The following is a 26,574-nucleotide window of genomic DNA, read 5'->3' as shown; positions in this document are numbered from 1 at the left end:
GAAATATTTGAAAGAAAACAGATCACAAACACACCCTTTGATGGGTTAAGGAAGGGAACCTATAAGTGTGTGATGTGTAAGCAATGTAAAGCTATCATTAATAATGACACTGTATACATCCCATCAAGAAAATATCTATGTCAAACTAATGGTTATTTCAACTGCAATGCAAAGCATGTGGTTTATTTGGGTTTGTGTATAAAATGTCAGTTTCTACATAGGAAAAATGGAAAGGACACTTAGACATAGAATCTATGAGCATTTTTATGATGTCTCTAAGAAAAAAAAATCCAATGCTTTCTATAAACACTTATTGGTTTGCCCCAATATGGAAATTAAGTTTTTTGTTTTGGAGCAAATTATCCCTGACAATAGGGGTGGTGACTGGGAATCCAAATTAGAATTTATGGAATTGTTATGGCAGCTAAAATTAAATGCTGGAAAATGGCCCGGGTTGAATGACAGTGTGAATTTAGTAGTGTTTTAAAATTGAGAAGGGCCAAATTATGATTATTTAATTATTAATTATCATTTTAAAGTTGTTTGTGGTTTGTTATATTTTGCTTGTAATGTATGAGTTCATGGTTTAGAACTGTAATGTAAATATTTATTATTAATATATTTTTTACATATATTTTTTATATATATTTTTATGTGGTGCATTTTTTAGGATATGCACATTTATGATGGTTAATTATTCATTTTAGGGTTTTTATTTAACTATTATTTAAACAAAACACTATGTGCATATTCTTAATTCATTCATTGGGTTTGTTTAATGATAAAGTGCAATATTAGGTTGATACAACTTTAAGCAGTTATTCAAATATACTGATTTAATTAATTAACTTAATTGATCACATGATTTATGCATTACATATATAAATGAAGTTTGAGTTTTAATTGTTTTTATCTTGATAAAGCTCAGCATCAGCTGAGTGAAAGCGCTTGATACATTTTATGTGGTGTGGTGTTCAACAATATAATAATACATTTTACAGACTACAATCTTCAGTTTCCAGGCTGGTACTTCGCTCCCACCGTGGATTTATCATCTTTTGTCAAGTATAATATTTACATTTGTGCCATGTAAGTGTTTTGGCAGCTCTACAGCCTAGGAATCTGTAACGTTACAGTTGTAAGGTATATTTACATGTGTGCCATGTTAGGGTTTTCGGTAACACTACAACCTAGGACTCTGTAATGTTGCAGTTGTCAGGTATTATATTTACATTTGTTCCATGTTAGTGTTTTTGGTAACACTACTGCCAAGGAATCTGTAATGTTACAGTTGTCAGATATAATATTTTCATTTGTGCCATGTTAATGTTTCTGGTAACATTACAGCCTAGGAATCTGTAATGTTAACATTGTCAGGTATAATATTTACATTTGTGCCATGTTAGTGTTTTTCATAAAACTGTAGGCTAGGAATGTGTAATGCTACAGTTGTCAGGTATAATAACCACATTTGTGCCACATTAGGGTTTTTGGTAATTCTAAAGCCTAGGAATCTGTAATACTACAGTTGTCTGGCATAATATTTATATTTGTGCCATGTTAGTGTTTCTGTTAACACTACAGCCTAGGAATGTATAATGCTACAGTTGTCAGGTGTATTTCCATTTGTGCCATGTTAGTGGTTTTCATAACATTACAGCCTAGGAATCTGTAATGTTACTGTTGTTAGGTATATTTGCATTTGAACCATGTTTGTGTTTTTGGTAACACTACAGCCTAGGAATCTGTAATGGTACAGTTGTCAGGTATAATTACATTTGTGCCGCATTAGTGTTTTGGTAACACTACAGCCTAGGAATCTGTAATGTTACTGTTGTTAGGTATATTTGCATTTGCACCATGTTAGTGTTTTTGGTAATACTACAGCCTAGGAATCTGTAATGCTACAATTGTCAGGTATATTTACATTGGTGCCATGTTAGTGTTTTGGTAACACTACAGCCTAGGAATCTGTAATGTTAACATTGTCAGGTATAATATTTACATTTGTTCCACATTAGGGTTTTTGGTAATTCTACAGCCTAGGAATCTGTAATACTACAGTTGTCTGGCATAACATTTACATTTCCACCATGTTAGTGTTTTTGATAACACTACAGCCTAGGAAACTGTAATGCTACAGTTGTCAGGTGTATTTACATTTGTGCCATGTTACTGGTTTTCATAACACTACAGCCTAGGAATCTGTAATTTCACTGTTGTTAGATTTATTTGCATTTGTGCCATGTTAGTGTTTTTGGTAACACTACAGCCTAAGAATCTGTAATGGTACAGTTGTCAGGTATATTTACATTTGTGCCATGTTAGTGTTTTTGGTAACACTACAGCCCAGGTATCTGTAATGTTACTGTTGTCAGGTATAATATTTACATTTGTGCCATATTAGTGTTTTTTGTAACAATTCAGGGAAATAATTTATAATGTTACTGTTGTCAGGTGTAATATTTACAGTTGTGCCATGTTAGTGTTTTTGGTAACACTACAGCCTAGCAATCTGTAATGTTAACATTGTCAGGTATAATATTTACATTTGTGCTATGATAGGGTTTTTGCTAACACTACTGGCTGGGAATGTGTAATGCTACAGTTGTCAGATGTAATAATTACAAGTGTGCCATAAGTTAGTGTTTTTGGTAACAGTACAGCATAGCAATCTGTAATGCTAACATTGTCAGGTTTAATCAACACGTGGAGGAACACTTGCAGATAAACACTCCTTATCCAGAAATAAAATAAACAAAGTTTGATGGCAAGTGGATAGGAGCGAAGCTAGACAGTAAACAAATATAGTTCAAGTCCAACACAAAGCCCTTCAGAGTTTCAAATATTCCAAGTAATCCAAATAGAACCACCAAGTCCTGTGGTAAATATTCTTTATTCAACAGACAAGCGCTTTCGCTGAGTACAGCTTCTTCAGGTCAATTCAAAAAACAAAATCAAGTCCCATAATATGTAGGTAATCCAATTAAATGGCAACAAAGTCAATTAAACATTTAAAAGGGAAATGTAATGTTAATAAAGACTTATAAAAACATATAAAATATTACTCAAATTAAAACCTCTATAGCACTTATAATAAAAACATATGTGTGAGAACATGTAAGGGACAAATATGTGTATAAGTGGAATTGTATAAGTTTATTAAAACAATATACTAGTGTGTACAAGACTCACAGATACAAGAGCTGGTCTATTATGTTATTCCTAGTTACTGTTATGTGATGCAGATTGTCTATTTAATGTGCCTACGTCTCCTAAGCCTGGGTTTGATGGATGATCTCTCATTCAACCCTGATCCATGGTCAGCCCTCAATCTAACTATCCAATCACTTTCCCTGCTTTCAGTGTAATTCCTTAGGTCACCTCCTCTCTTGTTCGGGGTGACAACCTCTAGGGCTCTAAACAGAAATGTATGTGTGTGGTCATTATTGCTAACATGCTTGGCTAAGGCATTGTGGGTCGATCCTTTCCTTATATGATATGCATGTTCTCTTATTCTGTCCCTAAATTTATTCGTCTTTCCCACATAAAAACTGGTACATACCTGACATACTGCAAGATATATCACATTGCTGGTCATGCAGTCAGCAGTAGCAGTGGTATCAAAAATCCTTCGTGTATCAGGATGTACAAATTCAGTGGAATTGTCAATGTATGAGCAGAAATTACAATGTCCACAAGATACTGTGTACTGTCTAGTAGTTGTAACCTGCTTAACCTGTCTCGGATAACATAGTATCCTCTTAAGATTTTTTCTGTTCCTATATTGGAACTTTGGGGCATCACCAACAATGTCCCTAATGGCATTGTCAATCTTGAAAATTTCCCAAAATTTACCAATTATTTCTCTCATCTCAAAATGATCTGATGTAAAAGTAGTGGTAAATTTCACAACTGGTGAAGTAGTGGTAGTAGGTGTATTTCTACCAAGTGTGTCTATAGCCTCATTCGGTCCAAAATAGGGTGCTGCTACTGTATGTCTTAAATCATGTATATTATGTAGATTGTCCTCAATCTCAGTGATACCATACCCTCTATCTAGCAATCTCGGTTTTAAATTCACCAATTCCATGTCAAAGCCCTCTTCGGTTGGGTTCAGTCTAGAGGCTCTGATGGCTTGGCCCTTGATAATATTTTTAAAAACAAAAGAGGGATGCATGCTAGATCTCAATAATAGAGAATTGCTATAGCACGTCTTCCTGAAAACACCAGTATTGATCAAGCCATCCGATAGTTTCTCTATATACAGGTCCAAAAATTCAATCTTATCTAATGAAAAATTCATAGTAAATGTGAGGTAATTAGTTAAACCATTCACATCATTCAAGAATAGTGCCAATTGCTCCACAGTGCCATTCCATAGAACAAAGACATCATCCACAAAACGCCGGAATAATATAACATGTTGTTTGAAGGCTTCTAAATTGAATAGTACCTTCTCTTCCCAGCAGGCTAAAAACATATTGGCGTAGCTATTAGCGCAAGGTGTTCCCATAGCTACGCCATCAACCTGCCTATAAAGAGCATCATCAAACATGAAAATGTTGTTCTCCAATATTAGTTCTAAGAAATGAACCAATAAATCTATTTTCACTTCATTGTAATCACTATGTATATGTAAATAGTCAGATATATAAGTGAGTCCAAGTTGATTGGGGATAACAGTGAAGAGAGACTGTATATCAAATGTCACAAAAATATAATCACCCACTGACTCATGACTCTTGAGGCATTCGTAGAAGTCCAATAGAAACTGTTTCGAATCTCTTAATACACATGTATTTTTATTCAAGATGGGTCTTAAATTCTTTTCTATGTATACCGAGAGATGCTCAGTGACCCATCCTCGACCAGAGACAATAGGTCTCATGGGTGGATTAGCGGCATCTTTGTGAATTTCTGCTCATACATTGACAATTCCACTGAATTTGTACATCCTGATACACAAAGGATTTTTGATACCACTGCTACTGCTGACTGCATGACCAGCAATGTGATATATCTTGCAGTATGTCAGGTATGTACCAGTTTTTATGTGGGAAAGACTAACCGCAAATTTAGGGACAGAATAAGAGAACATGCATATCATATAAGGAAAGGATCGACCCACAATGCCTTAGCCAAGCATGTTAGCAATAATGACCACACACATACATTTCTGTTTAGAGCCTAGAGGTTGTCACCGAACAAGAGAGGAGGTGACCTAAGGAATTACACTGAAAGCAGGGAGAGTGATTGGAAAGTTAGATTGAGGGCTGACCATGGATCAGGGTTGAATGAGAGAGCATCCATCAAACCCAGGCTTAGGAGACGAGGCATTAAATAGACACTCTGCATCACATAACAGTAACTAGGAATAACATAATAGACCAGCTCTTGTATCTGTGAGTCTTGTACACACTAGTATATTGTTTTAATAAACTTATACAATTCCACTTATACACATATTTGTCCCTTACATGTTCTCACATATATGTTTTTATTATAAGTGCTATAGAGGTTTTAATTTGAGTAATATTTTATATGTTTTTATAAGTCTTTATCAACATTACATTTCCCTTTTAAATGTTTAATTGACTTTGTTGCAATTTAATTGGATTACCTACATATTATGGGACTTGATTTTGTTTTTTGAATTGACCTGAAGAAGCTGTACTCAGCGAAAGTGCTTGTCTGTTGAATAAAGAATATTTACCACAGGACTTGGTGGTTCTATTTGGATTACTTGGAATATTTGAAACTCTGAAGGGCTTTGTGTTGGACTTGAACTATATTTGTTTGCTGTCTAGCTTCGCTCCTATCCACTTGCTATCAAACTTTGTTTATTTTATTTCTGGATAAGGAGTGTTTATCTGCAAGTGTTCCTCCACATGTTGAATAATATTTATTCCTTCAGTACACTTGCAGGAGCGGACGTTGATTGCATCAGTATTTTTGTTACATTTGCCTTACATTTGCGTTGCTTCAATCGATATGGCTAACATAGAATTGGACTACATTCCTCGAGGTGAACACCAGAGGAAAGAAGTCCTTATGAGGAGGTTTAAGCAGTACCTGGATGGTACTGCTTCTTTGCCTTCGCAACTAGAGAGTTTGGCGCCAAGAGATGACATCACGAGAAGGACCGTCAATATGGAGAAGCTGCACAGGCTTCTTGATGAGACTGAAAGAAGCTTCTTTAAACTTAAGAGGGTCCAGATACAGCGACTGCATTTGCAGTTTTGTATTGACAGAAATATCGTTCCACGAGGTTTGTGGATATTCAACATGCCCAGTCAGGGCAGAGACTACCCAGAATTGCTGTCAGCTTGGCAAAAGCTGAACCTGGATGCTAGTCGGAGGTATATGGAGCTTCTGATTACTTTTTTTGAACCAGAGGAGACAGCGTTGACTGTGGATATTAATAATAAACAAACTGCCATTTTAAGCGAGTTTGCAGAAGGTACAGTGCAACCACGTTTTGAGAACATGTTAGATAGTGTGTTAGCACTAGAGCGCAAACTAATGCAACAGAAAAAACATAAAATAATAAGAGATTTAAATGATTTTAAATTAGGCCATGTCTTCACATGGCCTAGGAATAATTTTAATTCTGATAATGTTTCTGGTATAGATAGTAATGTACAACCTAATATTACTGCTGATAATAATGTGAACAGGAATGTGCATATGAGACACCAGAACTTATATTCTGTGTTGCACTAACATTTCCATCAGTAATTACATCACTTGTTCCCATTAAATTAACAGAAGATGTTCTCACATCTCTCATAACACTCATATTGTTTCCAGAGTTAATGTCCTATTGGTGACATTAATGTGGAGAGTGTCAGGACTGAAGGTCAGATATCTATGAATGGTGCTGTCAACATTAGACACAATGACACTTTGCAACAGCAGGGGAGGGATGTGGAGGTGGATGGAGTCACATCACACACTGATTCTATTGACCCTGCAGGATCCATAGTGATGACTAACACTGATTCTAATGATGTAATACACTTAGTGCATCCCAGTATGCATACTGGAACCAATCTATATCCTGAGGTACAAATAGTTAAAAATAAGCCCGTCACTAGTAATAACAAGGACATATGTCTAATCAGATGAACTTACATTCTGATTCACCTTTGAATGTTTCTTTTCCCCTTCCGGTTCGTTTGGAGAAGGGTCCCAGATGTGCACGATCCATGAGTCGTGGACGACAGAAAAGGAAACTTTCAGAGGAACTTCCACAGAATCAAACCTTAAAGAAGATGTGGAACAAAGACAGACGTTGATACATAATCTGTCTGATAGACTCTTGACTGAAGATTTTTCACTATTAAGTAAAGGGATGAATTTTATACCCAAATGTACAAGTAATATCACTGAAACTATGGTAGATTTGAAAGTATTTTGTAGAAATGTCATGCTCAGGTTATTACATAAGGGGACTGGACCTAGTGAACAGACGAAAGGTGAATTTGTCTTTAAAAATCTTAGTGATTATGTTCCAGTTAACCACCCACTAATAGAGACATTTCAGCGTCTCACGGAAGAAGAACTTTACAAATATTATGATGGCAATATACAAAGGAAGTCTTATAGGAGAGACAACCTTACATATATTGAAAGAATTAGTCTTAGGGATTTACAGGATGACAATTCTATTGTTGTTAGACCTGCAGACAAGGGAGGACGTGGTGGTAATGAACACCCTACATTATTACAACTCAATGAATGACATGTTGAGTGATTGTTTTATCAGATTGTTACATCTGAGATGACGAAGGATACCATAAGGCTGATAAAGGATACTCTATTAGACATTCATTTGAGTGGACTAATAGATAGAGACCTATATGAATACTTGATTATTAAAGAACCTATGATGCCAGTTATCCATGGTCTCCTAAAATTCACAAAGATGCCGCTAATCCACCCATGAGACCTATTGTCTCTGGTCGAGGATGGGTCACCGAGCATCTCTCGGTATACATAGAAAAGAATTTAAGACCCATCTTGAATAAAAATACATGTGTATTAAGAGATTGAAACAGTTTCTATTGGACTTCTCTAATGCCTCAAGAGTCATGAGTCAGTGGGTGATTATATTTTTGTGACATTTGATATACAGTCTCTCTTCACTGTTATCCCCAATCAACTTGGACTCACTTATATATCTGACTATTTACATATACATAGTGATTACAGTGAAGTGAAAATAGATTTATTGGTTCATTTCTTAGAACTAATATTGGAGAACAACATTTTCATGTTTGATGATGCTCTTTATAGGCAGGGTGATGGCGAGCTATGGGAACACCTTGCTAATAGCTATGCCAATATGTTTTAGCCTGCTGGGAAGAGAAGGTACTATTCAATTTAGAAGCCTTCAAACAACATGTTATATTATTCCGGCTTTTGTGGATGATGTCTTTGTTCTATGGAATGGCACTGTGGAGCAATTGGCACTATTCTTGAATGATGTGAATGGTTTAACTAATTACCTCACATTTACTATGAATTTTTCATTAGATAAGATTGAATTTTTGGACCTGTATATAGAGAAACTATCGGATGGCTTGATCAATACTGGTGTTTTCAGGAAGACGTGCTATAGCAATTCTCTATTATTGAGATCTAGCATGCATCCCTCTTTTGTTTTTAAAAATATTATCAAGGGCCAAGCCATCAGAGCCTCTAGACTGAACCCAACCGAAGAGGGCTTTGACATGGAATTGGTGAATTTAAAAGGGAGATTGCTAGATAGAGGGTATGGTATCACTGAGATTGAGGACAATCTACATAATATACATGATTTAAGACATACAGTAGCAGCACCCTATTTTGGACCGAATGAGGCTATAGACACACTTGGTAGAAATACACCTACTACCACTACTTCACCAGTTGTGAAATTTACCACTACTTTTACATCAGATCATTTTGAGATGAGAGAAATAATTGGTAAATTTTGGGAAATTTTCAAGATTGACAATGCCATTAGGGACATTGTTGGTGATGCCCCAAAGTTCCAATATAGGAACAGAAAAATCTTAAGAGGATACTATGTTATCCGAGACAGGTTAAGCAGGTTACAACTACTAGACAGTACACAGTATCTTGTGGACATTGTAATTTCTGCTCATACATTGACAATTCCACTGAATTTGTACATCCTGATACACGAAGGATTTTTGATACCACTGCTACTGCTGACTGCATGACCAGCAATGTGATATATCTTGCAGTATGTCAGGTATGTACCAGTTTTATGTGGGAAAGACGAACCGCAAATTTAGGGACAGAATAAGAGAACATGCATATCATATAAGGAAAGGATCGACCCACAATGCCTTAGCCAAGCATGTTAGCAATAATGACCACACACATACATTTCTGTTTAGAGTTCTAGAGGTTGTCACCCCGAACAAGAGAGGAGGTGACCTAAGGAATTACACTGAAAGCAGGAGAGTGATTGGATAGTTAGATTGAGGGCTGACCATGGATCAGGGTTGAATGAGAGAGCATCCATCAAACCCAGGCTTAGGAGACGTAGGCACATTAAATAGACACTCTGCATCACATAACAGTAACTAGGAATAACATAATAGACCAGCTCTTGTATCTGTGAGTCTTGTACACACTAGTATATTGTTTTAATAAACTTATACAATTCCACTTATACACATATTTGTCCCTTATATGTTTTTATTATAAGTGCTATAGAGGTTTTAATTTGAGTAATATTTTATATGTTTTTATAAGTCTTTATTAACATTACATTTCCCTTTTAAATGTTTAATTGACTTTGTTGGAATTTAATTGGATTACCTACATATTATGGGACTTGATTTTGTTTTTTGAATTGACCTGAAGAAGCTGTACTCAGCGAAAGCACTTGTCTGTTGAATAAAGAATATTTACCACAGGACTTGGTGGTTCTATTTGGATTACTTGGAATATTTGAAACTCTGAAGGGCTTTGTGTTGGACTTGAACTATATTTGTTTGCTGTCTAGCTTCGCTCCTATCCACTTGCTATCAAACATTGTCAGGTTTAATATTTACATTTGTGCCATGTTAGTGTTTTGGTAACACTACAGCCTAGGAATATGTAATGTTATTGATGTTAGGTGTATTTGTATTTGTGCTGTGTTATTGTTTTAGGTAACACTACAACCTTGGAATCTGTAATGTTTCAGTTGTCAGGTATATTTACATTTGTGCCATGTTAGTGTTTTTGGTAACATTACAGCCCAGAAATCTTTAATGTTACTGTTGTCAGGAATAATATTTACAGTTGTTCCATATTAGTGTTTTTTTGTAAAACTTCAGCCAAAGAATTTGTAATGTTACTGTTGTCTAGTGTAAAATATACAGTTGTGCCATGCTAGTGTTTTTCGTAAAACTACAGCTTTGGAATCTGTAATGCTACAGTTGTCAGGTATAATAATTACATTTTTGCCATGTTTGTGTTTTTGGTAATACTACAGCCTAGAAATCTGTAATGCTACAGTTGTCAGGTATATTTACATTTGTGCCAAGTTAGTGTTTTTGGTAACACTACAGAATCTGTAATGCTACAGTTGTCAGTTATATTTACATTTGTGGCATGTTAGCGTTTTTGGTAAAACTACAGTCTTGAATATGCAATGCTATAGTTGTCTGTTATAATATTTACATTTGCGCCATGTTTGTGTTTCTTGGTAACAATACAGCCTAATAATCTGTAATGCTACAGTTGTCAGCTATATTTACATTTGTGCCATGTTAGTGTTTTTGGTAACACTACAGCCTTGGAATCTCTAATGTAACAGTTGTCAGGCATAATATTTACATTTGTGCCAAGTTAGTGTTTTTGGTAACAATACAGCCTAGGAATCTGTAATGCTACAGTTGTCAGCTATATTTACATTTGTGCCATGTTAGCGTTTTTGGTAAAACTACAGTCTTGAATATGCAATGCTATAGTTGTCTGGTATAATATTTACATTTGCGCCATGTTTGTGTTTTTTGGTAACAATACAGCCTTGGAATCAGAAATTCTATAGTTGTCATGTATAATATTTACATTTGTGCTATGTTAGTGTTTTGGTAATACTACAGCCTTGGAATCTGTAATGTTACAGTTGTCAGGTATAATGTTTAGATTTGTGCCATGTTAGCATTTTTGATAACACTGCAGCCCAGGAATCTGTAATGCTACTGTTGTCAGGTATAATATTTTCATTGTACCATGTTAGTGTTTTTGGTAACACTACAGCCTAGGAATCTGTAATGTTACTGTTGTCATGTATAATATTTGCATTTTTGGCATGTTAGTTTTTCTGGGAACACTACAGGCTAGGAATCTGTAATGTTAACATTGTCAATTATAATATTTACATTTGTGCCATGTTAGTGTTTCTGGTAACATTACAGCCTAGGGATCTGTATTGCTAGAGTTGTTAGGTATAATATTTACATCTGTGCCGTGTTAGTGTTTTTGGTAACAGTAGCCTCGGGATCTGTAATGTTGCAGTTATTTTGGTATGTTTTCATTTGTGCCGTGTTAGTGTTTTTGGTAACACTACAGCCTAGGGATCTGTATTGCTAGAGTTGTTAGGTATAATATTTACATCTGTGCCGTGTTAGTGTTTTTGGTAACAGTAGCCTCGGGATCTGTAATGTTGCAGTTATTTTGGTATGTTTTCATTTGTGCCGTGTTAGTGTTTTTGGTAACACTACAGCCTAGGGATCTGTATTGCTAGAGTTGTTAGGTATAATATTTACATTTGTGCCGTGTTAGTGTTTTTGGTAACACTACAGCCTAGGAATCTATAAGGTAGGAAAAGAGTTGAATCTATTTCTTTGCTTTAAGCTTAATACTACCGTACATTAGCTAATGGATTGTTAGTTTAACTGGAGAATGTATAAAAGTAGATGAAATTAATTTTTGTTGGTTTGTTCCTCTTTAAGGCTGCCCACCAACGCACTGGAGAAATAAATGAATTTGTCTGCATTGCCTCTGCTGTCTTTGTTTTACCTGTCGTCAGGTATATTATTTACATTTGTGCTGCTCCCTAGGATATTTGTCACACTGCTCTACCACATGCTTTTCTACAGACTAATGACATCTGTAAACAGAATATAGATTTGCATTTGTGTCTTCGGTGCAATTGTAGATGCTTCTGTTACTTGATTGAGGAGAATTAATGTGACACATGCAATTGTTTTCATCCTATTGGCATCAGAATATATGTATCTGTGTTAAATAAAGTAGGTCTGAAGGAACGACGTAGTGGAATTTAAATTCTTTCTCACAGCAATGCCATAATAAAAAGTTTGACAGATTCTGACTGATGCCTCATTTTATAATCTGTATTAAACAGGGTGTGGAAAATATGACACTAACAATTTGTGTCCTTTTATTGACACTCTTAATATGACAAAATGGATACAGAGTGGCTCAGAGAGATAAGAAAAAGAACATGCTATCAGGAAATTCCTACTAGTTCAGAAATTTAAAATTTTTGCTCTGAAAAGCAGAAATGGGACACTACATAAGCATTGTAAGTAAACTCTTGTAATTTTATGAAATATCTCTTGAACTGTTTAAGTCTACACTATAATTTATTAGGTATATTTTAAAGGAATTACTTGATTCTGGACATTGCACATTATGATTAGAAACAATTGTATAATGACAGATGTTATACGCTTACTTAGAGTATCTTCTTTTAGATGTGGTTCCTCATCATATGTTTGGTCAGCTACTGACAATGTGAATTTGAATAAACAGCTTATACAAACTGTTTTGGGCAACTATTGTCTTGCCTTTAATAATTAGAACTGTAAAGTTTGCAGTGCACCTCATTTTTATTTCAGTTTTCTTATCCACTCAAATAACGGGACAATTGTTTGCAAAGACATGTGTTCCCAGTTATTGTGGTGCTCCTGACTGGCATTACAGGTATTGTGATATGACCTCCATCGCTGTCAAATGTTCATAAGATTAATCCAGCAACAAGAAAGGAAATGCCTAGTGAAAATTATAATGATTCATACAAATTCTAGACCACATGGTACAATCTGTGGTGATAATATCATTCTTAAATCTCATTTGTGTATAACCACAAAGAATGTAGAACAGAACTTGTGAACTCTGGTAATATATTAGCATTAAAATATTGGGTCTAATGCTTCTTGTTTTCTTGAATGTTTAACACATCGTAGTTGGCTTGTTGTCCATATACCATGTCACCCTTAATGACTATATGTTGCATATACTTCTGGTATATGAAGTTATTTTTTTATTCCATGTATGTGTTTATAAAAATCTGACATTAACCTATAAGTAAGTAGTCCCAACCTCAGGTTTTCTGTCTGTGTTTAAGGCATGTATAGAGAAATGTCACTGCTAAGATTTTCTGTGTAACTGACATTTGTGTTTCTCTTTATGTTTCTGTTCATGTTTCTGTTATAAGCATTGATAGTTCTCAGATTTGCATGTGTATCTTGTACTATTTCCCTATGTTCCATAGTTATCTGTTATCATTTATTTGCTTTGCTGTTAGGGGTATACCATTGTGTCTTGTATTTAATTCGTGTTTCCGGTGTCACTGTCTCTCAGCTGTTTGTCCTTGCTAGTTTGGGTTGGTGCCTTTGTTATACAGCTATGTCTCTTTTCAGGTGTCACATATACTTCTCTGTTTCCTTAGTCGGCATCTTGCATATCGACATCATTAACTTATACTATGTTCCTATGTCCTGAGTATGTGTCCTGGCATCACTAGCATTCATTATGCTAAATAATTTCACAAAGAAAACAAATATTCAGTAGACAAACTAATGTATTTCCCTGGTGCTTTGGAGGACAGCCTTCAAAGAGGAGCAAAGAAAATAGTCTGATTTATTCTTTGTTTACTGGGGTAGTCCTACTAGGCTAGTGGACTCTTTTCAGGGGAGACCTGAGGTGGTATTTGGCCAGGGCAGCAGGGAACTTCCCCTACTCTGTTCTGCAGGTGCTGTGGCACCTTTTTCTTTCACTTGAGCTACCCCTAACTCAAGCAAATGGGGCTTCAGTTAAAAATCTCATCCAAAGGATGACACGTGCCGTATCAACAATCCATCTACCTGGTGTGGGAATAGAACCTACAACCTTCTTTACCAAAGGTGAGTGTGCTACCTGTTGTGCCACTGACTCATACGTAAGTAATTAGCTAATTCCAATGACTTGTATATATTCTCCCATACATTCTCCAGTTAAACCAGCACTCAGTTTATTACACGACTGCTGCTTGATATTATTTTAACTTCTTCCTTGAGTGAGCCCGACCAGCATGCCCAGTGTTAATCATTTAAATTCCAGTAGAAAACGTCTGTTTGCTGTAGTATCATTCAGCAGCCAGACGTTCCCATAGCGTAAGCTGAACGACAGAGCAAAATACAAGAAAAAGCAGGTATATTGTATAAAAGTAAAGATGCCTTATTTACCTTGTATGTCTCCACTGTCCCTGATAAAATCTTGACTTTAAACATTGAAAACAAAACCTGCCAAAGAGCTTCTCTTTTCCCATTGCTTCTCCTGCACTCGATTGATGTACTGTAGACGCATGGGAATAGACGTTGCTTATGCATGCAGTACATCAGCAAACAAGAAAAAGGTAGAAGAAGACAAGTGCCTTTATACAAAGCATTATTTAAGAGAGGTAATAATTTTATTATTAAATAATGTAATTGTGTAATAGAAAAATTCCACTTCTGCTTGTGGATATCTAAAGATTTACCATGGCTGGCTTTGTTTAATCACTTGGGTTTCACCCTCGTGATCAGACCAGACCAGACCAACTGTGAGTAAATCCTGATATACCAATGCATACTTTTGGATTATTGCTTAAATGAATCATGAAGCACTGCTAATTTTAAAATATAAAACTTCGCCTCCCTATAGTTTAACTAAAGAGGTACAATGACATGCTTTGCTTAAAAAGAATTAGAACACCGTGTTTGAAAACATTATGCAAGCCTTAAAATAAGTTGGGAAAAGTAACAATGTAATGTAGGAAAGAGTTGAATGCATTTCTTTATTTTAAGTTTAATATCATGATTTATTATTTCATTTTATTGTTAGTTTAATTGGAGGATATAAATAAGTGCATACAAATAATTTATTTTGTCTGTCCCTGTTTAAGACTGTTAAACAAGGCAAGGCAAGTGAAATAAATTAATATTTCCAATGCATCTTTTTTTTCTCTGTAAAAATATTAATTTTATTTATAATTTCTGTAAAAAAATCATGTGCAAAAAAGCCAAGGCACTTCTATGGGCTAGCTTGTAAAGGCTTCAGGGCCATTAGCTTAGTACATGTCTATGAACTTAATATGTTATGCAATGTTGCCCTCAGGATCTCCTATGTAAATTAGTTCTTAAACATGCATATTTGGTATATGATTTTGCATATGATCCAGTCTTCTGTCTTTTGTATCGACTTCTATTTGTTTAATTTCTGTGTTGGGCATGTTATTTTAAATGCTCTTCTAGTTATTTGTCGTTGAATCACTATGTAGAATTTTGATGTCTTGCATTCACATTTGTGCCTTGTTAGTGTTTTTGGTAAAATTACAGCATAGAAATCTGTAATGCTACATTTGTCAGGTATAATACATAAAGTTTTATCATGTTAGTGTTCTGTTAACACCACAGCCTAGGAATCTGTAATGCTACAGTTGTCAAGTATAATATTTACGTTTGTGCCATGTTAGTGTTTTTGGCAGCTCTACAGCCTACGAATCTGTAACGTTACAGTTGTAAGGTATATTTACATGTGTGCCATGTTAGGGTTTTCGGTAACACTACAACCTAGGACTCTGTAATGTTGCAGTTGTCAGGTATTATATTTACATTTGTTCCATGTTAGTGTTTTTGGTATCACTACTGCCAAGGAATCTGTAATGTTACAGTTGTCAGATATAATATTTTCATTTGTGCCATGTTAATGTTTCTGGTAACATTACAGCCTAGGAATCTGTAATGTTAACATTGTCAGGTATAATATTTACATGTGTGCCATGTTAGTGTTTTTCTTAAAACTGCAGGCTAGGAATGTGTCAGGTATAATAACTACATTTGTGCCACATTAGGGTTTTTGGTAATTCTAAAGCCTAGGAATCTGTAATACTACAGTTGTCTGGCATAATATTTACATTTGTGCCATGATAGTGTTTCTGTTAACACTACAGCCTAGAAATGTATATTGCTACAGTTGTCGGGTGTGTTTGCATTTGTGCCATGTTAGTGGTTTTCATAACACTACAGCCTAGGAATCTGTAATGTTACTGTTGTTAGGTATATTTGCATTTGCACCATGTTAGTGTTTTTGGTAACACTACAGCCTAGGAATCTGTAATGGTACAGTTGTCAGGTATAATTACATTTGTGCCGCGTTAGTGTTTTTGGTAACACTACAGCCTAGGAATCTGTAATGTTACTGTTGTTAGGTATATTTGCATTTGCACCATGTTAGTGTTTTTGGTAATACTACAGCCTAGGAATCTGTAATGCTACAATTGTCAGGTATATTTACATTTGTGCGATGTTAGTGTTTTGGTAACACTACAGCCTAGGAATCTGTAATGTTAACATTGTCATGTATAATATTTACATTTGTGCCATGTTAGTGTTTTTCATAAAACTGTAGGCTAGGAATGTGTAATGCTACAGTTGTCAGGTATAATAACTACATTTGTGCCACATTAGGGTTTTTGGTAATTCTAAAGCCTAGGAATCTGTATTACTACAGTTGTCTGGCATAATATTTATATTTGTGCCATGTTAGTGTTTCTGTTAACACTACAGCCTAGGAATGTATAATGCTACAGTTGTCAGGTGTATTTGCATTTGTGCCATGTTAGTGGTTTTCATAACATTACAGCCTAGGAATCTGTAATGTTACTGTTGTTAGGTATATTTGCATTTGCACCATGTTAGTGTTTTGGTAACACTACAGCCTAGGAATCTGTAATGGTACAGTTGTCAGGTATAATTACATTTGTGCCGCGTTAGTGTTTTGGTAACACTACAGCCTAGGAATCTGTAATGTTACTGTTGTTAGGTATATTTGCATTTGTACCATGTTAGTGTTTTTGGTAACACTACAGCCTAGGAATCTGTAATGGTACAGTTGTCAGGTATAATTACATTTGTGCCGCGTTAGTGTTTTGGTAACACTACAGCCTAGGAATCTATAATGTTACTGTTGTTAGGTATATTTGCATTTGCACCATGTTAGTGTTTTTGGTAACACTACAGCCTAGGAATCTGTAATGCTACAATTGTCAGGTATATTTACATTGGTGCCATGTTAGTGTTTTGGTAACACTACAGCCTAGGAATCTGTAATGTTAACATTGTCAGGTATAATATTTACATTTGTTCCACATTAGGGTTTTTGGTAATTCTACAGCCTAGGAATCTGTAATACTACAGTTGTCTGGCATAACATTTACATTTCCACCATGTTAGTGTTTTTGATAACACTACAGCCTAGGAAATTGTAATGCTACAGTTGTCAGGTGTATTTACATTTGTGCCATGTTACTGGTCTTCATAACACTACAGCCTAGGAATCTGTAATTTCACTGTTTTTAGATTTATTTGCATTTGTGCTGTGTTAGTGTTTTTGGTAACACTACAGCCTAAGAATCTGTAACGGTACACTTGTCAGGTATATTTACATTTGTGCCATGTTAGTGTTTTTGGTAACACTACAGCCCAGGTTTCTGTAATATTACTGTTGTCAGGTATAATATTTACATTTGTGCCATAGTAGTGTTTTTTGTAACAATTCAGGGAAATAATTTATAATGTTACTGTTGTCAGGTGTAATATTTACAGTTGTGCCATGTTAGTGTTTTTGGTAACACTACAGCCTAGCAATCTGTAATGTTAACATTGTCAGGTATAATATTTACATTTGTGCTATGATAGGGTTTTTGCTAACACTACTGGCTGGGAATGTGTAATGTTACAGTTGTCAGATGTAATAATTACAAGTGTGCCATAAGTTAGTGTTTTTGGTAACAGTACAGCATAGCAATCTGTAATGCTAACATTGTCAGGTTTAATATTTACATTTGTGCCATGTTAGTGTTTTGGTAACACTACAGCCTAGGAATATGTAATGTTATTGATGTTAGGTGTATTTGTATTTGTGCTGTGTTATTGTTTTTGGTAACACTACAACCTTGGAATCTGTAATGCTACAGTTGTCAGATATATTTACATTTGTGCCATGTTAGTGTTTTTGGTAACATTACAGCCCAGAAATCTTTAATGTTACTGTTGTCAGGAATAATATTTACAGTTGTTCCATATAAGTGTTTTATGTAAAACTTCAGCCAAAGAATTTGTAATGTTACTGTTGTCTAGTGTAAAATATACAGTTGTGCCATGCTAGTGTTTTTCGTAAAACTAGAGCTTTGGAATCTGTAATGCTACAGTTGTCAGGTATAATAATTACATTTTTGCCATGTTTGTGTTTTTGGTAATACTACAGCCTAGAAATCTGTAATGCTACAGTTGTCAGGTATATTTACATTTGTGCCAAGTTAGTGTTTTTGGTAACACTACAGAATCTGTAATGCTACAGTTGTCAGTTATAATTACATTTGTGGCATGTTAGCGTTTTTGGTAAAACTACAGTCTTGAATATGCAATGCTATAGTTGTCTGGTATAAAACACTACAGCCTAGGAATTTGTAATGCTACAGTTGTCTGGTATAATATTTACATTTGTGCCATGTTAGTGTTTTTGGTAATACTACAGCCTTGGAATCTCTAATGTAACAGTTGTCAGGCATAATATTTACAGTTGTGCCAAGTTAGTGTTTTTGGTAACAATACAGCCTAGGAATCTGTAATGCTACAGTTGTCAGCTATATTTACATTTGTGCCATGTTAGCATTTTTGGTAAAACTACAGTCTTGAATATGCAATGCTATAGTTGTCTGGTATAATATTTACATTTGCGCCATGTTTGTGTTTTTTGGTAACAATACAGCCTTGGAATCTGAAATTCTACAGTTGTCATGTATAATATTTACATTTGTGCAATGTTAGTGTTTTTGGTAATACTACAGCCTTAGAATCTGTAATGTTACAGTTGTCAGGTATAATATTTAGATTTGTGCCATGTTAGCATTTTTGATAACACTGCAGCCCAGGAATCTGTAATGCTACTGTTGTCAGGTATAATATTTTCATTGTACCATGTTAGTGTTTTTGGTAACACTACAGCCTAGGAATCTGTAATGTTACTGTTGTCATGTATAATATTTGCATTTTTGGCATGTTAGTTTTTCTGGGAACACTACAGGCTAGGAATCTGTAATGTTAACATTGTCAATTATAATATTTACATTTGTGCCATGTTAGTGTTTCTGGTAACATTACAGCCTAGGGATCTGTATTGCTAGAGTTGTTAGGTATAATATTTACATTTGTGCCGTGTTAGTGTTTTTGGTAACAGTGCAGCCTAGGGATCTGTAATGTTGCAGTTATTTAGGTATGTTTACATTTGTGCCGTGTTAGTGTTTTTGATAACACTACAGCCTAGGGATCTGTATTGATAGAGTTGTTAGGTATAATATTTACATTTGTGCCATGTTAGTGTTTCTGGTAACATTACAGCCTAGGGATCTGTATTGCTAGAGCTGTTAGGTATAATATTTACATTTGTGCCGTGTTAGTGTTTCTGGTAACACTACAGCCTAGGGATCTGTATTGCTAGAGTTGTTATTTATAATATTTACATTTGTGCCGTGTTAGTGTTTTTGGTAACAGTGCAGCCTAGGGATCTGTAATGTTGCAGTTATTTAGGTATGTTTACATTTGTGCCGTGTTAGTGTTTTTGATAACACTACAGCCTAGGGATCTGTATTGATAGAGTTGTTAGGTATAATATTTACATTTGTGCCATGTTAGTGTTTCTGGTAACATTACAGCCTAGGGATCTGTATTGCTAGAGTTGTTAGGTGTAATATTTACATTTGTGCCATGTTAGTGTTTTTGGTAACACTACAGCCTAGGGATCTGTATTGATAGAGTTGTTAGGTATAATATTTACATTTGTGCCATGTTAGTGTTTCTGGTATCATTACAGCCTAGGGATCTGTATTGCTAGAGTTGTTAGGTATAATATTTACATTTGTGCCATGTTAGTGTTTTTGGTAACATTACAGCCTAAGGATGTATATTTTTAGAGTTGTTAGGTATAATATTTACATTTGTGCCGTGTTAGTGTTTTTGGTAACACTACAGCCTAGGGATCTGTATTGCTAGAGTTGTTAGGTATAATATTTACATTTGTGCCGTGTTACTATTTTTGGTAACACTACAGCCTAGCAATCTATAAGGTAGGAAAAGAGTTGAATCTATTTCTTTGCTTTAAGCTTAATTTATTTTATTTTTTTTATTTTATTTTACATTTGTTAACCGGGCTAGTCTAGCTGGATATATGTCCATTTTCAGTAGATGCCCGGGGAGAAAAGCTCCACACATAAATCAATTACAAAGAGACATATTAATAAAAAGTTAAGTACAATAAGAATATACATTTATTAATAAGAACAACAAAATACCTAAGGCACACCAAAAAAAATATACTAGTTCAGTAGAAGCATCACAATTAAAAAGCTAAAGAATAGCAAAATTGTTTTCGATAATCCGTTGGAGAGAAAGAAGTAAAACAGGGATTAATGAAGAAATACAAGGGAGGAGAAGAGTGAGAAGCAATGGTCAGTAAGGAGAAGAAGTAAGAAGATGGAAAAGAGGACAGTGGAGAGAAAAAGGAGGAGTGGGTCAGAGCATAAGAGGAGAGCAACAGGGTGATAAGAAGAAAGCATATGTATAGCTAATAAGTACAGTGTATAGTTATAGTGGAGTAGGGGGAATGAAGAAGGTTAGTCAGGAGTCCTACAGGAGCAAAGCCAGTGATTTTGGAAGTACAGTTTGATTTTTTGTTTGAAGAGTGGTAAGGAGGTGATTAGAGTGATATCAGTGGGTAGCAGATTCCATGTTCTACCTACAGTATTGGTGAACAGAGAGTCACCAGCGAAGTTATGGGATTTTACAGATTTGGTCATGAGTTTAGAAGAAGATCGAAGGGAGGTAAGATTATTATAGGGGATTAAAAGTTGAGAAAGTATTGGGGTATTACAAGGTTGGTACAGTATCTTGTGGGCAATGGTAAGTTGTGAGATCATAAGGCAGTTTTGTAGCTCAAGCCAGCCTAGGAGTTTTAGGTTGTGACAGTGATGTGTTCTGAAAGGGTTACTGGTGGCAAAGCGGGCAATGCTATTGTAACACAACTAACTAACAATTAATACTACCGTACATTAGCTAATGGATTGTTAGTTTAATTGGAGAATGTATAAAAGTAGATGAAATTAATTTTTGTTGGTTTGTTCCTCTTTAAGGCTGCCCACCAACGCACTGGAGAAATAAATGAATTTGTCTGCATTGCCTCTGCTGTCTTTGTTTTACCTGTCGTCAGGTATATTATTTACATTTGTGCTGCTCCCTAGGATATTTGTCACACTGCTCTACCACATGCTTTTCTACAGACTAATGACATCTGTAAACAGAATATAGATTTGCATTTGTGTCTTCGGTGCAATTGTAGATGCTTCTGTTACTTGATTGAGGAGAATTAATGTGACACATGCAATTGTTTTCATCCTATTGGCATCAGAATATATGTATCTGTGTTAAATAAAGTAGGTCTGAAGGAACGACGTAGTGGAATTTAAATTCTTTCTCACAGCAATGCCATAATAAAAAGTTTGACAGATTCTGACTGATGCCTCATTTTATAATCTGTATTAAACAGGGTGTGGAAAATATGACACTAACAATTTGTGTCCTTTTATTGACACTCTTAATATGACAAAATGGATACAGAGTGGCTCAGAGAGATAAGAAAAAGAACATGCTATCAGGAAATTCCTACTAGTTCAGAAATTTAAAATTTTTGCTCTGAAAAGCAGAAATGGGACACTACATAAGCATTGTAAGTAAACACTTGTAATTTTATGAAATATCTCTTGAACTGTTTAAGTCTACACTATAATTTATTAGGTATATTTTAAAGGAATTACTTGATTCTGGACATTGCACATTATGATTAGAAACAATTGTATAATGACAGATGTTATACGCTTACTTAGAGTATCTTCTTTTAGATGTGGTTCCTCATCATATGTTTGGTCAGCTACTGACAATGTGAATTTGAATAAACAGCTTATACAAACTGTTTTGGGCAACTATTGTCTTGCCTTTAATAATTAGAACTGTAAAGTTTGCAGTGCACCTCATTTTTATTTCAGTTTTCTTATCCACTCAAATAACGGGACAATTGTTTGCAAAGACATGTGTTCCCAGTTATTGTGGTGCTCCTGACTGGCATTACAGGTATTGTGATATGACCTCCATCGCTGTCAAATGTTCATAAGATTAATCCAGCAACAAGAAAGGAAATGCCTAGTGAAAATTATAATGATTCATACAAATTCTAGACCACATGGTACAATCTGTGGTGATAATATCATTCTTAAATCTCATTTGTGTATAACCACAAAGAATGTAGAACAGAACTTGTGAACTCTGGTAATATATTAGCATTAAAATATTGGGTCTAATGCTTCTTGTTTTCTTGAATGTTTAACACATCGTAGTTGGCTTGTTGTCCATATACCATGTCACCCTTAATGACTATGTGTTGCATATACTTCTGGTATATGAAGTTATTTTTTTATTCCATGTATGTGTTTATAAAAATCTGACATTAACCTATAAGTAAGTAGTCCCAACCTCAGGTTTTCTGTCTGTGTTTAAGGCATGTATAGAGAAATGTCACTGCTAAGATTTTCTGTGTAACTGACATTTGTGTTTCTCTTTATGTTTCTGTTCATGTTTCTGTTATAAGCATTGATAGTTCTCAGATTTGCATGTGTATCTTGTACTATTTCCCTATGTTCCATAGTTATCTGTTATCATTTATTTGCTTTGCTGTTAGGGGTATACCATTGTGTCTTGTATTTAATTTGTGTTTCCAGTGTCACTGTCTCTCAGCTGTTTGTCCTTGCTAGTTTGGGTTGGTGCCTTTGTTATACAGCTATGTCTCTTTTCAGGTGTCACATATACTTGTCTGTTTCCTTAGTCGGCATCTTGCATATCGACATCATTAACTTATACTATGTTCCTATGTCCTGAGTATGTGTCCTGGCATCACTAGCATTCATTATGCTAAATAATTTCACAAAGAAAACAAATATTCAGTAGACAGACTATTGTATTTCCCTGGTGCTTTGGAGGACAGCCTTCAAAGAGGAGCAAAGAAAATAGTCTGATTTATTCTTTGTTTACTGGGGTAGTCCTACTAGGCTAGTGGACTCTTTTCAGGGGAGACCTGAGGTGGTATTTGGCCAGGGCAGCAGGGAACTTCCCCTACTCTGTTCTGCAGGTGCTGTGGCACCTTTTTCTTCCACTTGAACTACCCCTAACTCAAGCAAATGGGGCTTCAGTTAAAAATCTCATCCAAAGGATGACACGTGCCGTGTCAACAATCCATCTACCTGGTGTGGGAATAGAACCTACAACCTTCTATACCAAAGGTGAGTGTGCTACCTGTTGTGCCACTGACTCATACATAAGCAATTAACTAATTCCATGTATATATTCTCCCATACATTCTCCAGTTAAACCAGCACTCAGTTTATTACACGACTGCTGCTTGATATTCTTTTAACTTCTTCCTTGAGTGAGCCTGACCAGCATGCCCAGTGTTAATCATTTAAATTCCAGTAGAAAATGCCTGTTTGCTGTAGTATCATTCAGCAGCCAGATGTTCCCTTAGCGTAAGCTTAACGACAGAGCAAAATACAAGAAAAAGCAGGTATATTGTATAAAAGTAAAGATGCCTTATTTACCTTGTATGTCTCCACTGTCCCTGATAAAATCTTGACTTTAAACATTGAAAACAAAACCTGCCAAAGAGCCTCTCTTTTCCCATTGCTTCTCCTGCACTCGATTGATGTACTGTAGACGCATGGGAATAGACGTTGCTTATGCATGCAGTACATCAGCAAACAAGAAAAAGGTAGAAGAAGACAAGTGCCTTTATACAAAGCATTATTTAAGAGAGGTAATAATTTTATTATTAAATAATGTAATTGTGTAATAGAAAAATTCCACTTCTGCTTGTGGATATCTAAAGATTTACCATGGCTGGCTTTGTTTAATCACTTGGATTTCACCCTCGTGATCAGACCAGACCAGACCAACTGTGAGTAAATCCTGATATACCAATGCATACTTCTGGATTATTGCTTAAACGAATCATAATCATGAAGCACTGCTAATTTTAAAATATAAAACTTCGCCTCCCTATAGTTTAACTAAAGAGGTACAATGACATGCTTTGCTTAAAAAGAATTAGAACACCGTGTTTGAAAACATTATGCAAGCCTTAAAATAAGTTGGGAAAAGTAACAATGTAATGTAGGAAAGAGTTGAATGCATTTCTTTATTTTAAGTTTAATATCATGATTTATTATTTCATTTTATTGTTAGTTTAATTGGAGGATATAAATAAGTGCATACAAATAATTTATTTTGTCTGTCCCTGTTTAAGACTGTTAAACAAGGCAAGGCAAGGGAAATAAATTAATATCTCCAATGCATCTTTTTTTCTCTGTAAAATATTAATTTTATTTATAATTTCTGTAAAAAAATCATGTGCAAAAAAGCCAAGGCACTTCTATGGGCTAGCTTGTAAAGGCTTCAGGGCCATTAGCTTAGTACATGCCTATGAACTTAATATGTTATGCAATGTTGCCCTCAGGATCTCCTATGTAAATTAGTTCTTAAACATGTATATTTGGTATATGATTTCGCATATGATCCAGTCTTCTGTCTTTTGTATCGACTTCTATTTGTTTAATTTCTGTGTTGGGCATGTTATTTTAAATGCTCTTCTAGTTATTTGTCGTTGAATCACTATGTAGAATTTTGATGTCTTGCATTCACATTTGTGCCTTGTTAGTGTTTTTGGTAAAATTACAGCATAGAAATCTGTAATGCTACATTTGTCAGGTATAATACATAAAGTTTTGTCATGTTAGTGTTCTGTTAACACCACAGCCTAGGAATCTGTAATGCTACAGTTGTCAAGTATAATATTTACGTTTGTGCCATGTTAGTGTTTTTGGCAGCTCTACAGCCTAGGAATCTGTAACGTTACAGTTGCAAGGTATATTTACATGTGTGCCATGTTATGGTTTTCGGTAACACTACAGCCTAGGAATCTGTAATGTTGCAATTGTTAGGTATTATATTTACATTTGTTCCATGTTAGTGTTTTTGGTATCACTACTGCCAAGGAATCTGTAATGTTACAGTTGTCAGATATAATATTTTCATTTGTGCCATGTTAATATTTCTGGTAACATAACAGCCTAGGAATCCGTAACGTTAACATTGTTAGGTATAATATTTACATTTGTGCCATGTTAGTGTTTTTCGTAAAACTGCAGGCTAGGAATGTGTAATGCTACAGTTGTCAGGTATAATAACTACATTTGTGCCACATTAGGGTTTTTGGTAATTCTAAAGCCTAGGAATCTGTAATACTACAGTTGTCTGGCATAATATTTACATTTGTGCCATGTTAGTGTTTCTGTTAACACTATAGCCTAGGAATGTATATTGCTACAGTTGTCAGGTGTATTTACATTTGTGCCATGTTACTGGTTTTCATAACACTACAGCCTAGGAATCTGTAATGTTACTGTTGTTAGGTATATTTGCATTTGCACCATGTTAGTGTTTTTGGTAACACTACAGCCTAGGAATCTGTAATCGTACAGTTGTCAGGTACAATTACATTTGTGCCGCGTTAGTGTTTTTGGTAACACTACAGCCTAGGAATCTGTAATGTTAACATTGTCAGGTATAATATTTACATTTGTTCCACGTTAGGGTTTTTGGTAATTCTACAGCCTAGGAATCTGTAATACTACAGTTGTCTGGCATAACATTTACATTTCCGCCATGTTAGTGTTTTTGATAACACTACAGCCTAGGAAACTGTAATGCTACAGTTGTCAGGTGTATTTACATTTGTGCCATCTTACTGGTTTTCGTAACACTACAGCCTAGGAATCTGTAATTTCACTGTTGTTAGATTTATTTGCATTTGTGCCGTGTTAGTGTTTTTGGTAACACTACAGCCTAAGAATCTGTAATGGTACAGTTGGCAAGTATATTTACATTTGTGCCATGTTAGTGTTTTTTGTAACAATTCAGGGAAATAATTTATAATGTTACTGTTGTCAGGTGTAATATTTACAGTTGTGCCATGTTAATGTTTTTGGTAACACTACAGCCTAGGAATCTGTAATGCTGCAGTTGTCAAGTATAATATTTACATTTATGCTATGTAAGCATTTTTGATAACACTGCAGCCCAGTAATCTGTAATGCTACCATTGTCAGGTATAATATTTTCATTGTACCATGTTAGTGTTTTT

General features: G+C 35.1%; 1 protein-coding gene across 3 annotated transcripts in view; it reads left to right on the top strand.

Annotated features, from left to right (window-relative positions):
- The window catches only part of LOC122811027 (C-C chemokine receptor type 5-like), a 249,589-nt gene that overhangs the window by 10,796 nt on the left and 212,219 nt on the right, over nt 1–26,574 (top strand). Inside the window, exons 2-3 of one of the 3 annotated variants that reach the window (XM_044082545.1) lie at nt 12,451–12,559; nt 21,464–22,056. The exons of 1 other annotated variant lie outside the window; for it this stretch is intronic. The gene's annotated coding sequence lies outside the window, so the exon portion shown is untranslated. Of the gene's footprint in view, nt 1–11,966; nt 12,560–21,463; nt 22,057–26,574 lie in introns of all 3 variants that reach the window. One more of the 3 variants, XM_044082544.1, reaches the window with a different exon arrangement.

Source organism: Protopterus annectens, chromosome 9.part0 (genome assembly GCF_019279795.1).
Source record: "Protopterus annectens isolate FY-2018-M chromosome 9.part0, PAN1.0, whole genome shotgun sequence".
NCBI classification, from domain to species: domain Eukaryota; kingdom Metazoa; phylum Chordata; order Ceratodontiformes; family Protopteridae; genus Protopterus; species Protopterus annectens.
Note: the sequence above shows the minus strand (reverse complement) of the source record. Positions and strands in the feature narration are given on the sequence as shown.